Below are 12052 nucleotides of genomic sequence, written 5' to 3'. Positions count from 1 at the left end.
GAGCAATGACCATGTATGTGCCGCAGCGTGTTTCTGTGATGTATTTAACGCCAGTGGTCATTCTGGCCGTCGCTTTCCTGTGGGCCAGTCTTGTTTTGAGATTTTTTAAACTGCAATTTACTGCGCAGCATCTGGGCTAGAGTTTAGATTAGATGGAGGCAGGCACCTGTCTGAAGGTTGCACATAACCCCCTCCCTCCCCCCTCAAACTTGGATATCTGGGGGGGGGGGGGGCAACCTTCAGGCAGGTGGGGGGGGGGTCTTTCGATTCACTTTGCAAGATCAGAGAGCACGCCCCCCCCCCCTACCCTCCCCCCTTCCTTCCCCCAGACCTGACACAATGCCTTGCTGCAGAGGCACTGACAGCGGGCTGGGGTTAAACTTGCTGCTTCGTCTGCTCCAAACGCACACCATTGAAACCCGGTTTACGTGACAAACTAGCAAGGGAAATGCCCCTGGAAACATCAGACTGCAGCCCCCCCCCCCCCCCCACCTTGCTGGAGGGGCGGGGTGGGAGAAGGGGAAATCAATGAATTAATTAAACAATCACTGCTAGATGAAGCTCCTTTCTCACTTTAGTTAGGAAGCGCGGTCGCCCGCTCCAGTACACAAGACAGCTTCCAAATATAGAGAGAGAGAGAAAAATCATTCCAGCGCAGGTCCTGTGCACAGATCCCGGGACAACCGCTTCCAGAATATACCGTTCAGCACAAAAGCCAAATACGCAAACGATAAGAATCTGAGATGATTTTAATTTGACAGAAATTGACATGTGTGTGTGAAATTGGCTGTCAGGGTGGGTTATGTACGTGCGCTATTTCAGATAGATCACTGAATGAATCTTAGGGGGGGGGGGGGTTCAAACATAGGGAGAAGAAAAATAAAAGAGAGGGGGAAGAGAGAGATTGCACTTACCAAAGTGTGAAGAAGTAGCAGTGTGTAGAATCGCAAGGAAAGGTTTGGTCCAGGAACTGTACCCAGCCGCAGATAGAGAGAGAGAGAGAGAGAGGGGGAGTGAGAGTGAACGGAAAGTGACGAAGGGGCTCGGCTGAAGTGTGTCGGAGAATAAAATATGCAGAGGACGTGAGAGAGCTCCGAGTGCTGTGTGTGTGTGTGTGGGAGAGAGAGAGAGAGAGCAAACCTGCCTCCAGAGGTACAGCAGCTCAGCTGGATTCCACTGCATGAGGTTCAAATTCATTTCATTTCAAACCAAAATCAGCACTTTCACCCTGAACACAGTATATATTCCCCCCTCACCCCAAGATAAATGTCCAGGGAGAGGTTGTTGGGCTTGACAAAAGGCTGAAGCGACACTGCGTAGGTTCAGCTGCTGGCCACCGAGAAGGACATGAATCGGCCCCACACAACATCCCGTTCAATTGGGCAGGGAGGGTGAGAGAGGCAGGGGGTGGGTGGGGAGGGTGAGAGAGACGGGGGGGGGGGGGGGGTGGGGAGGGTGAGAGAGACGGGGGGGGTGGGTGGGGAGGGTGAGAGAGACAGGGGGTGGGGGGGTGGGTGGGGAGGGTGAGAGAGGCAGGGGGTGGGTGGGGAGGGTGAGAGAGGCAGGGGGTGGGTGGGGAGGGTGAGAGAGGCAGGGGGTGGGTGGGGAGGGTGAGAGAGGGGGTGGGTGGGGAGGGTGAGAGAGACAGGGGGTGGGGAGGGTGAGAGAGACGGGGTGGGGGGGTGGGGAGGGTGAGAGAGATGGGGGTGGGGGGTGGGGAGGGTGGGGAGGGTGAGAGAGACAGGGGGTGTTTGGGGAGGGTGAGAGAGACAGGGGGTGGGAGGGTGAGAGAGACAGGGGGTGGGTGGGGAGGGTGAGAGAGACAGGGGGTGGGTGGGGAGGGTGAGAGAGACAGGGGGTGGGGAGGGTGAGAGAGACAGGGGGTGGGGGGGCTTCGAATTGACAGCGTCTCCTCACTGGGGAGAGGGGGGGGATTGAGTTGAGTGGTGAATTCTAATCCGCAATTTGTCGTCCTTGACCCATAACGTGGAAAGTAAGGCAGAATTCTGAACGTGTGTTGCAAACCAGGCAATTGTGTTTCCCCGGCATGGTCCCAATGATGCTGGAGATCCGAGTTTGAAGCTGCTTCTGGCAGCCGCTCTATTTGAAGCAAGGTCCTTTCTTTATTTATTTTTTAAAAAGTAGTTTCCGGCGTTGCAGGTTCATTTTGAACACACACACACACACAACTGGCAAAGGAGTCCATGCAGCTGCGTCGCCCACTACATCACTGTGCTGTGGGAAAGGAGCCTGCACAGAGAGAGGCAACGGGGGGGGGGGGGGGCAGGCCACTCGTTCGGATTGTTCCAATTCACAATTCATCAACACCAACAATTCGAAACTTTATGACCAGCGAGGGAAACCAATAGAAACACCTGCTCTTTATCCCAATGATCGAAATGAGGGTTGAAATACAAAAGGCATTATGTTTCAGAATTTGGTGGTGAAAGTTACCCATATTTCGTGGTTTTCCATTTCCTTTGTTCACATTTTCCCCTCATTATTCTCTCTCTGAAGCCGAGGGTTAATATTGTATCCATGGAAATGTCATTGCTCCACTTGATGGGGTTAACTCATTCCATCAATGCCTACAATTGAGAGTCTGAGGGTGGGCAGGATGAAAAATTAATTCCCCAATTTGATTCTCTTGTCTCCTTCACGGGGGTTGCCATCTCTATTAAGGTGCATTCCTGGAGATTTCATCACACAAGACATCCTTCTTCAAACCACCTCACACTCTTCCCCTATTGGCCCAGTCACACGGCACTTTAGTTATCCAGGCTCCTTATTGCTCAGTTGGATTAACTTTGGTGAAACATTCCTTTTCTGCCATCTTAAATATTCTTTGCTGCCTGCCCACTAGACCATCCCAAATAGCAGAATACAAGCTCCCCACCCAGTACTGGCAATCCAGAAAAGTCCCTCCTCATCATAGAATTCCTACAGTGCAGAAAGAGGCCATTCAGTCCATCGAGTCTGCACCAACCCTCTGAAAGAGCACGCCGTCTAGACACACCCTATCCCCGTAACCCAGTACCCCACCTAACCTTTTGGACTCCCAAGGAGCAATTTATCATGACCAATTCAGCTAACCTGTGCATCTTTGGACTGTGGGAGGAAACTGGAGCACCCGGAGGAAATGCATTCAGACACAGGGAGAATGTACAACCTCTAAAGGGGAGGTGGTGGCGTAATGTTACTGTTACTGGACTAGTAAACCAGAGACCCAGAATAATGCTCTGGGGACCCGGGTTCAAATCCCACCTCTGCAGATGGTGAAATTTGAATTCAATAACATCTGGAATTAACAGTCTAATAATAACCATGAAACCATTGCCGATTGTTGTAAAAAAAACATCTGGTTCACTAATGTCCTTTAGGGAAGGAAATATGCCGTCCTTACCTGGTCTGGCCTACATGTGACTCCAGACCCACAGCAATGTGATTGACTCTTAGCTGCCCCCTCAGGGTAATTGGGGATGGGCAATAAATGCTGGCACAACCAGCGATGCCCAAGTCCCATGAACGAATAAAGAAAAACACAGACAGTCACCCAAGGCTGGAATTGAACCCAGGTCCCTGGCACTGTGAGGCAGCAGTGCTAGCCACTGAGCCACCTTGCTGCCCACATCTATAATAAAGCATTTTTCAGCCTTACCAGTCAGAGTGTAAATGCTGCAATACTGGAGCACACAGGTCAGAAACATTTGATCTGGTCTGAGTTATCTATTGTCTATAGAAGCAGCTGCAGTTGTTGGACTAGGCTTGAGCTTGGGAAGGAAAGAAAAATTGCCCAGTGTGGTAACGTAACCACTTTAAGGCCGCCCACATGACCGGCTTAGGGCCAATCGCGTGGGACCATGCGCACCCAGGCCAATAACAAGTTAGCGTGGAGCCCTGGGAGCAAGGTCCCGGGCAGTGTGGACTTCGCAGCTGAAGAGACAAGATCCATCCCATTGTGTTCTGCGCATGTATAATTACTAGTCTTTGCTTTTTGTTAATGAACCCCATCATTACTACTGGAAGCTTCCAGAGTGTTGTCTCGAGCCATCTCACTGGCGACAAGGTTAAAGATTCGATCGCAGCTGGCAATACGAGACAGTCAACATAGCTTTGTCAAGGGCAGGTGGTGTCTGACAAATTTAATTGAGTTCTTTGACGAGGTGACACAGGCAGTGAATGAAGGTTGTGCCATAGATGTTGTACATTTTGACTTTCAGAAAGCATTTGAGACAGTGCCACATGGCAGATTGGTTAGCAAATTAAAAATGTTCTTGGCAGCATGGATTAGAAGTTAACTAAGAGATAGGAAACAGAGGGTAGGTAAAGATGGGCTTTTCTCAGACTGGAGACGAGTTGAAAGTGGTGTTCCCCAGGGCTCAGTGTTGGAACCCTTGCTTTTTCTGATTTATATAAATGATTTAGAAGTGGGTGTTGAGAGCAAAATCTCTAAATTTGCAGATGATACTAAGCTAGAGAGAATAGTGAATTGTGAGGATGACACTGAGCGACTTCAGAGGGACATTGACAAGTTGGCCAAATGGGCTGACACCTGGCAGATGAACTTCAATACAGCGAAATGTGAGGTAATGCATTTTGTTAGATGAAGAATGGTGAGACAATAGAAGCGAAATGGTACAGCTTTGAGGGGAGTACAGGAGAAGAGGGATCTCGGGGTCACGTGCATAATTCTCTGAAGGTGGCCAGGCAAGATGAAACACTTGTTCAGAAGGCTTATAGCATCCTTGGCTTTATAAATAGAGGCATAGGGTATAAAAGCAAGGAAATGATGCTATATCTTTACAAATCATTGGGCTATTGTGTTCAGATCTGGGCATCTTACTCAAGGAAGGATGTTAAAGCCCTGGAGAGGTGCAGAGGAGATTTGCTAGAATGATACCAGGAATGAGGAATTTTAGATGCAAGGAAAGATTGGAGAAATTGGGCTTGTTCTCCTTGGAGCAAAGAAGATTAAGAGGTGACCTTATTGAGGTGTTCAAAATTCTGAACTATTTTGACCAGGGTAAAGAAGGATAATCTGTTTCCACTGGCTGGTATGCCAGTGACTCAGGGTCACAATGCCTAAGATGGTCAGCAAGAGAACTCGGAGTGAGATGAGGAGAAACATCTTTACTCAAAGAGTTGTTGGGGTTTGGAATGCGCTGCCTGGGAGAGTGGTGGAGGTGGATTCCATAGGAGGTTTCAAAAGAGAGCTGGAGATATGTTTGAAAGTGATTAATTTAGAGGGCGACAGAGATAGGAATAGGGAATGGGACCAGCGAGGTTGTTCATTTGGGAGCCGGTGCAGACATTGTGGGCCAAATGGCCCATAGAAATTAGAAAAACCCATTGGGCAGTAAATGACTCAAGGAAAGAAATGTTGAAAGAGATTAATCACACATCCAATCACAATGGCGGTGAATCTAATTTCGCTGATTCTGACGAAATATCTTTCCGAGAATGATTCCTCGCAGCAATTTGCAAAGATAAAATCTAGTAGAGAACCAGACTCTGAGAACTCCAAGACTGAAGGTGATCTAAAGAAAGAGGAGTCCGAATCTAATAACAATGACAGTGATGAAGATTCAGACGAGAGTTCTTAATCAGATTTGGGTTCTGATTGCGAAGAAATGATAAACAACTGCTGTCACAAACTGATCTTGAACAGATGGCAAGTTCCCTGCATGCCAATGACTTTTTGTTGTATATTTCTAATCCGGTTCCCACAGTGGGGGATATAATAGAGCTGCTCAAGCGATTTGGGGCTTTTTCGGGATACAAATTGAATTTGGAGAGGAGCGAGTTCTTTTTGGTCTCCCGCCAAAGATGGGAACTGGCTTGGTGGGATTGTGTGGCGACAACTCATTTCAGGTATCTGGGATAAAGGTGGATCCACATTGGGGCCTGCTGCATACATTGGATTTTACGAGCCTGGTGGGCAGGCTCCCCCTTCCACAAACATTCCCCCCCGTCATTGGCAGGCCGGGCACAGGCGGTAAAGGTGAATGTTTTGCCGTAGTTTTTATTTTTAGTCCACTGTTTACCGGTCTTCTTGCCGAAAGTGTTTTTATGTGGATGGAACGGTTGATTTTGTCGTTTGTCTGGGCAGGTACGGTCGCGAGGATTCGGAAAACATTGCTTCAGACAGGGCGACACTCATGGGGCGCAATTCTCCCATCGTGAGACTAAGTCCCGATGACGGAGTGAAAACCGGAGTGTTTAGGGTTTCAAGTTATAAAGCTCTTCTAATTAAAACAATCTCTTACGGTCCAACTTGTTAATTTCTAACACTCGGATCCTCTGTTATGCTTGACCTATGATGTATGAATAACTAGTATTTATGAACCAAGTAGAATTTATTAAACAAGAATTTACATATACTTACCAAGAAGCAGTGAAATCAACATAGAAATAAAAACAGAAAATGCTGGATGAACTCAGCAGGTCTGGCAGCATCTGTGCAGAATGAAACAGATTCTGTATGACCCTTCTGCAGAACTTTGCTCTTAAAACATCAAAGTCTATCATTTCTCAAGATTCTGGGATCCTTGGTGTTGTCAGCACAGTTAATGTCTCTCTCCTTTATAGTTGAAGCGATGTTGAACTGTGTCCAGAAGAGTCATACCCCAGAGATTAGTGTCAACAGAGACACTGTGTGCGATCGAATGGCCACGTTGTGCCCCAAAAAGCATCTCACCGCACGCGGTGCAACGTGGCCGGTCAAAGCCGGGAGACCCTGCGATCTTGCGAGATGTTGCGATGTAAATCCCACCCAGAAACCTTTTAGCAAATCTGCATATTAGTGCGAGACAGTTAGTCTCACTTTAATATGCAAATTCCCGAGTCACCTGAGGCATGGATGAATCTCCTCTGCCTCGGAGACCTCGGACGAGCGCTGTTCAATACTGGTCTCCAGAAATGGGGACCAGACGGAATGGCACCCATGAGGGTCTGCCAGGGGATTGGAGGCCCCCAGGTGCATGTCCTTTGGGCAAGGTGGTACCCTGGCACTGCCAGTCTAGCACTGCCAAGCTGGTATATTTGTGCACTAGCGATCGAGCCAAGGTGCCTTATGCGGGTGTTGGGGGGTCTGCAGGAAGGGGCAGGGACTTCCCTTATTACGTTGGGGCTTGGGGGGAGTCAGGGTTTGTGTCGAGGGTCTTGGATATCGGGACACCATTTTTAAACGGCATCCCGATCTCTCGCAATACCGAGGAGTTGTGGCGAGCGGAGCTTCTCAATTCACAAAACGGGGCAATGTGCGGCCTCAGATGTGCATTCCCCACTGAGGCCCCTTATCTAACACGAGTGGCGTTTTGTAACTATGTGTTTCTCGGTGTTGCGAGTGCCAGGAAACACGCGGCTAAACACACCCACTGGACTTTGTTCCATTTTAGTTAAATCGCACCCATTTATTCTCCCTCGGATTCCAATTTCTCCTTTTTTGGGGGATGGATGGTTAAAATTCGTCCCGCCTACTGGCTTTAGGGTGTAAATCATCTTGTGTCACCCCACCTCTGTAACTAGAGCCTAAAAGACAAGTGACCTTCCCTTTTCCCCTGGGTCCCTCATCGTTTACCTACCATTGCAAAGAAATGCAAATTTCTTTCCAGATATAAAGAAGCCATGAATAAATTCACATTCTAATGTCAACAGATTTTAACACAAACCTCCCCCCTAGATGTCATAAAAAAAAGTTCCCATCTGGGATAGATCAATTAAAGCAATACATGGTTTGTTTAAACATAAGGTGACACACTGGCACAGTGGTTAACACTGCTGCCTCACAATGCAGGGACCTGGATTCGATTCCAGCCCTGGGTAACTACCTGTTTGGAGTTTGCACGCTCTCTACATGTCTGTGTGGGTTTCCTCCAAGTGCTCTGGGTTCCTCCCAGAGTCAAAGGATGTGCACGTTAGGTGGATTGACCTTAGTGTCCAATGATGTGCCGGATAGGTGGATTGGGGTGGCACAATGGCGCAGCGGTTAGCACTGCTGCCTCATGGTGACGAGGACCTGGGTTCGATCCCGGCCCCGGGTCACTGTCCACACTGGGTTTGCACATTCTTCCCGCGTCTGCATGGGTCTCATCCCCACAACCCAAAAAGATGTGCAGAACAGCACTGTGGGTGCTTTTTTAAAAATAATTTATGGGATGTGGGTGTCGATGATTAGGCCAGCACCTATTGCCTATTCCCAGTTGCCCTTCAGAAGGTAGTCGTCTTCTTGAACCGCTGCAGTCCCTGTGATCCTTCTAGATGGTAGTGGTCATGGGTTTGGAAGTTTGGCAAGTTGCTGCAGTGCATCTTGTAGATGGTACACACGTCTGCCACTGTTTGTCAGTGGTGGAGGTTTTGAATGTTTGTGGACGCAGTCGGGAGCAGTCAAGCAGGCTGCTTTGTCCTGGATGATGTCAAGCTCCTCGAGTGTTATTTGAGCTGCACTCATCCAGGCAAGTGAAGAGTATTCCATTACACTCCTGACTTGTGCCTTGTAGATGGTGGACAGGTTTTGCGGAGGAGGTGAGGAGGTGGGTTACTCACCATAGGATTCCTAGCCTTTGACCTGTCCTGGTAGCCACAGTATTAATGTGGCTAGTCCAGTTCAGTTTCTGATCAATGGTAACCCCCAGTATGTTGATTGTGGGGATTCAGCGATGGTAATGCCATTGAATATCAACGGCCAATGGTTAGATCCTCTTTTGGAGGAAATGGTCATTCGCTGGCACTCTGGTGGTGTGACTGTAACTTGCCACTTGCCAGCTGAAGCCTGGATATTGTCCAGTCCTTAGTCTTGTTGGTTCCCTCACCACCTGCTGCAGGCCCAGTCTAGCTGCTCTGTCCTCTAAGACCTGGCCAGCTTGGTCTTTGGTGGTATTACCGAGACAGTCTTGGTGATGGCCATTGAAGTTCCCCCACCCAGAGTACATTCTACGCCCTTGCCAACCTCAGTGCTTCCCCCAAGTGGTGTTCAACATGGAGGAGTACTGATTCATCAGCTGATGGTGGCCAGTATGTGGTAATCAGCAGGAGGTTTCCTTCCCCATGTTTAACCTGAAACCATGAGACTTCATGGGGTGAAGTCGATGTTGAGGACTCCCACAGCAACTCCCTCCCGGCTTTATACCACTGTGCCACCACCTCTGTTGGGGATGTTTTGCTGCTGAGACAGGACATACCTAGGAATGGAGATTGTGGTGTCTGGGACATTTGTCTGTAAGATATAATTCTTTGAGTATGAGAATGTCAGGCTATTGAGACTATCCTCCCAACTTTGGCACAAGCCCCCAGATGTTAGTGAGGAGGATTTTGCAGGGTTGACAGGGTTGACAGGGCTGGGTTTGCAGTTGTCGATTCCGGTGTCTGGGTCGATGCCGGGTTGTCTGTCCGGTTTCATTATTTTGTAGCTTTCTAGACCATTTCAGAGGGCATTAAAGAGTCAATCACATTGCTGCGAGCCTGGAGTCACCCCAGGCCATGTAAGGATGTCAGATTTCTTCCCATAAAGGGGCATTGGTGAACCAGATGAGTTTTTATGACAATGGTCAGAATGAGACTTTTAATTCCAGATATTTTACTGAGTTTAAATTCTATCACTAGCCGTGGTGGGAATCGAACCCTGGTCCCCAGTCTGCCTCCCCTCAAGAAGGTGGTTACCCACTGCCTTCTGAAGGGCCAGAAACACGGATGAACAAAATAAAAGTGATGTACAAAACGTAGAGAAAGGAAAGCAGCAAATGTTCAAAGTTATGAAAAAATGTTGGGAACGGTGAGGAAGTCTTTTGTAAAATGTGTTGGTAATTATAGCGACTGAAATGTTGCATTTGGAGAGAGGGGACTATCCTTGACTACACCGTCTAAACAGTTAAATATGTGAGATCTGCAGAACAGTGTCAGTTTGGTTAAAAAAACTGCAATGGGGAAACCAAATCCACTTAGTTCTAATCGTTACAAAATGAAATATTGGAAAAAATACAAACTGGGTGCCTGCAGCTCAAATCCAAGGCGTTGGAGGAAAATAGAAAGAGTTGTGGATCTGAATCAGATTCCAAACAAAGATGTTCTGTACTATCTACCATCTGAACAAGAATACTCAGTCATATGGTGGCACAGTGCTTAGCACTGCTGCCTCTCAGCGCCACGGATCCGGGTTCAATCCCAACCTTGGGTCACTGTCTGGGTGGAGTTTGCACTTTCTCCCCATGTCTGCGTGGGATTCCTCCGGGTGCTCCGGTTTCCTCCCGCAGTCAAAAGATGTGCAGGTTAGGTGGATCTGCCGTGCTAAATTGCCCCTTAGTATGCAAAGCTGTGTAGGTTAGGTGGGGTTGCGAGGATGGGGGCTGGCCTGGGCCTGGGCGGGGAGCTCTTTCGGAGAGTTGATGCAAACACAATGGGCCGAATGGCCTCTTCGCCTCTTCTGCCCTGTAGAGATTCTATGACTCTATATTTGGTCACGAGTTAAACTGTAGAATTAAAATGGACTAAATAAATGGACTAAAGTGGGCGGCACGTTAGCACAGTGGTTAGCATGTTGTTTCACAGCGCCAGGGTCCCAGGTTCGATTCCTGCTTGGGTCCACTGTTTGTGCGGCGTCTGCACGTTCTCCCCGTGTCTGTGTAGGTTTCTTCTGGGTGCTCCGGTTTCCTCCCACAAGTCCCGAAAGACGTGCTTGTTAGGTGAATTGGACATTCGGAATTCTCCCTCAGTGAACCCAAACAGGCACCAGAGTGTGGCGACTGGGGGCATTTCACAGTAACTTCATTGCAGTGTTAATGTAAGCCTACTGGTGACAATAATTAAGATTATTTTTATTTCAGAATTGGGCAAGGGTTGGAATATATTGCAATAAACAGGATTCAATGACCACACTCTAAAGAAAGTGTCAAAGAAAATCTGCGATCAGATTACAGCAGTTTAAGGTAAGATATTGATATTGTTATAGTGGGGAGTGGAGGTTGAGCCGAACCCTTTGGTGGTAATATTTGGGAGATCGGAGAAGCTGGAGCTGAGGAGAGGAAGGCCGATGTTGTGGCCTTCACCTCTCTGATTGCCCAGCAAAGAATTTTGCTGGAGCGCAGGTCAGAAAGGCCACCGGGGGTGGCGGTGGGGGCTTGGCTGGGGGACTTAAATGACTTTCTTTAGTTGGAAAAGATTAAGTACGAATTAAGGGGTTCAGTGAGGGGTCTTTGAGGCAAGATGTGGGATATTTGTGGCCATGTTTGAGGAGCTGTTCGTCATGGGGGGAGGTGGGAGGGGGGAGGTAGGAGGGGTGTGAAAAAGGGGAAAATTCATACAAACTGTATAGTTGTGCGTCGGAGAGTTTGCTTCCTGATTTATTTATGTTTTGTAACCTTTTATATATGTTTGGAATAAAATACATTTTTAAAAAAAGATATCTGGAGTTTAATGTGGAGAAGTGTGAGGTGATTCACTTTGGAAAGAATAACAGGAATGCGGAATATTTGGCTAATGGTAAAATTCTTGGTAGTGTGGATGAGCAGAGGGATCTCGGTGTCCATGTACATAGATCCCTGAAAGTTGCCACCCAGGTTGATAGGGTTGTGAAGAAGGCCTATGGTGTGTTGGCCTTTATTGGTAGAGGGATTGAGTTCCGGAGCCATGAGGTCATGTTGCAGTTGTACAAAACTCTAGACGGCCGCATTTGGAGTATTGCGTACAGTTCTGGTCGCCTCATTATAGGAAGGACGTGGAAGCTTTGGAACGGGTGCAGAGGAGATTTACCAGGATGTTGCCTGGTATGGAGGGAAAATCTTATGAGGAAAGGCTGATGGACTGGAGGTTGTTTTCGTTAGAGAGAAGAAGGTTAAGAGGTGACTTAATAGAGGCATACAAAATGATCAGAGGGTTAGATAGGGTGGACAGCGAGAGCCTTCTCCCGCGGATGGGGGTGGCTAGCACGAGGGGACATAGCCTTAAATTGAGGGGTAATAGATATAGGACAGAGGTCAGAGGTGGGTTTTTTACGCAAAGAGTGGTGAGGCCGTGGAATGCCCTACCTGCAACAGTAGTGAACTCGCCAACATTGAGGGCA

At 48.2% G+C, this 12052-nt stretch overlaps 1 protein-coding gene across 2 annotated transcripts in view; it reads right to left on the bottom strand.

Moving 5' to 3' along the window:
* The window catches only part of LOC119974945 (coronin-6-like), a 283817-nt gene extending 282768 nt beyond the window's left edge, over nt 1-1049 (bottom strand). The window contains exon 1 of one of the 2 annotated variants that reach the window (XM_038814320.1): nt 915-1049. The gene's annotated coding sequence lies outside the window, so the exon portion shown is untranslated. The remainder of the gene's footprint in view (nt 1-914) is intronic. The other variant, XM_038814317.1, reaches the window with a different exon arrangement.
* Nucleotides 1050-12052: the final 11003 nt, after the last annotated feature.

This window comes from Scyliorhinus canicula, chromosome 12, assembly GCF_902713615.1.
Source record: "Scyliorhinus canicula chromosome 12, sScyCan1.1, whole genome shotgun sequence".
Taxonomy (NCBI): Eukaryota; Metazoa; Chordata; class Chondrichthyes; order Carcharhiniformes; family Scyliorhinidae; genus Scyliorhinus; species Scyliorhinus canicula.
The sequence above is the reverse complement of the archived record's forward strand: the minus strand, read 5'-3'. Positions and strand labels throughout refer to the sequence as shown.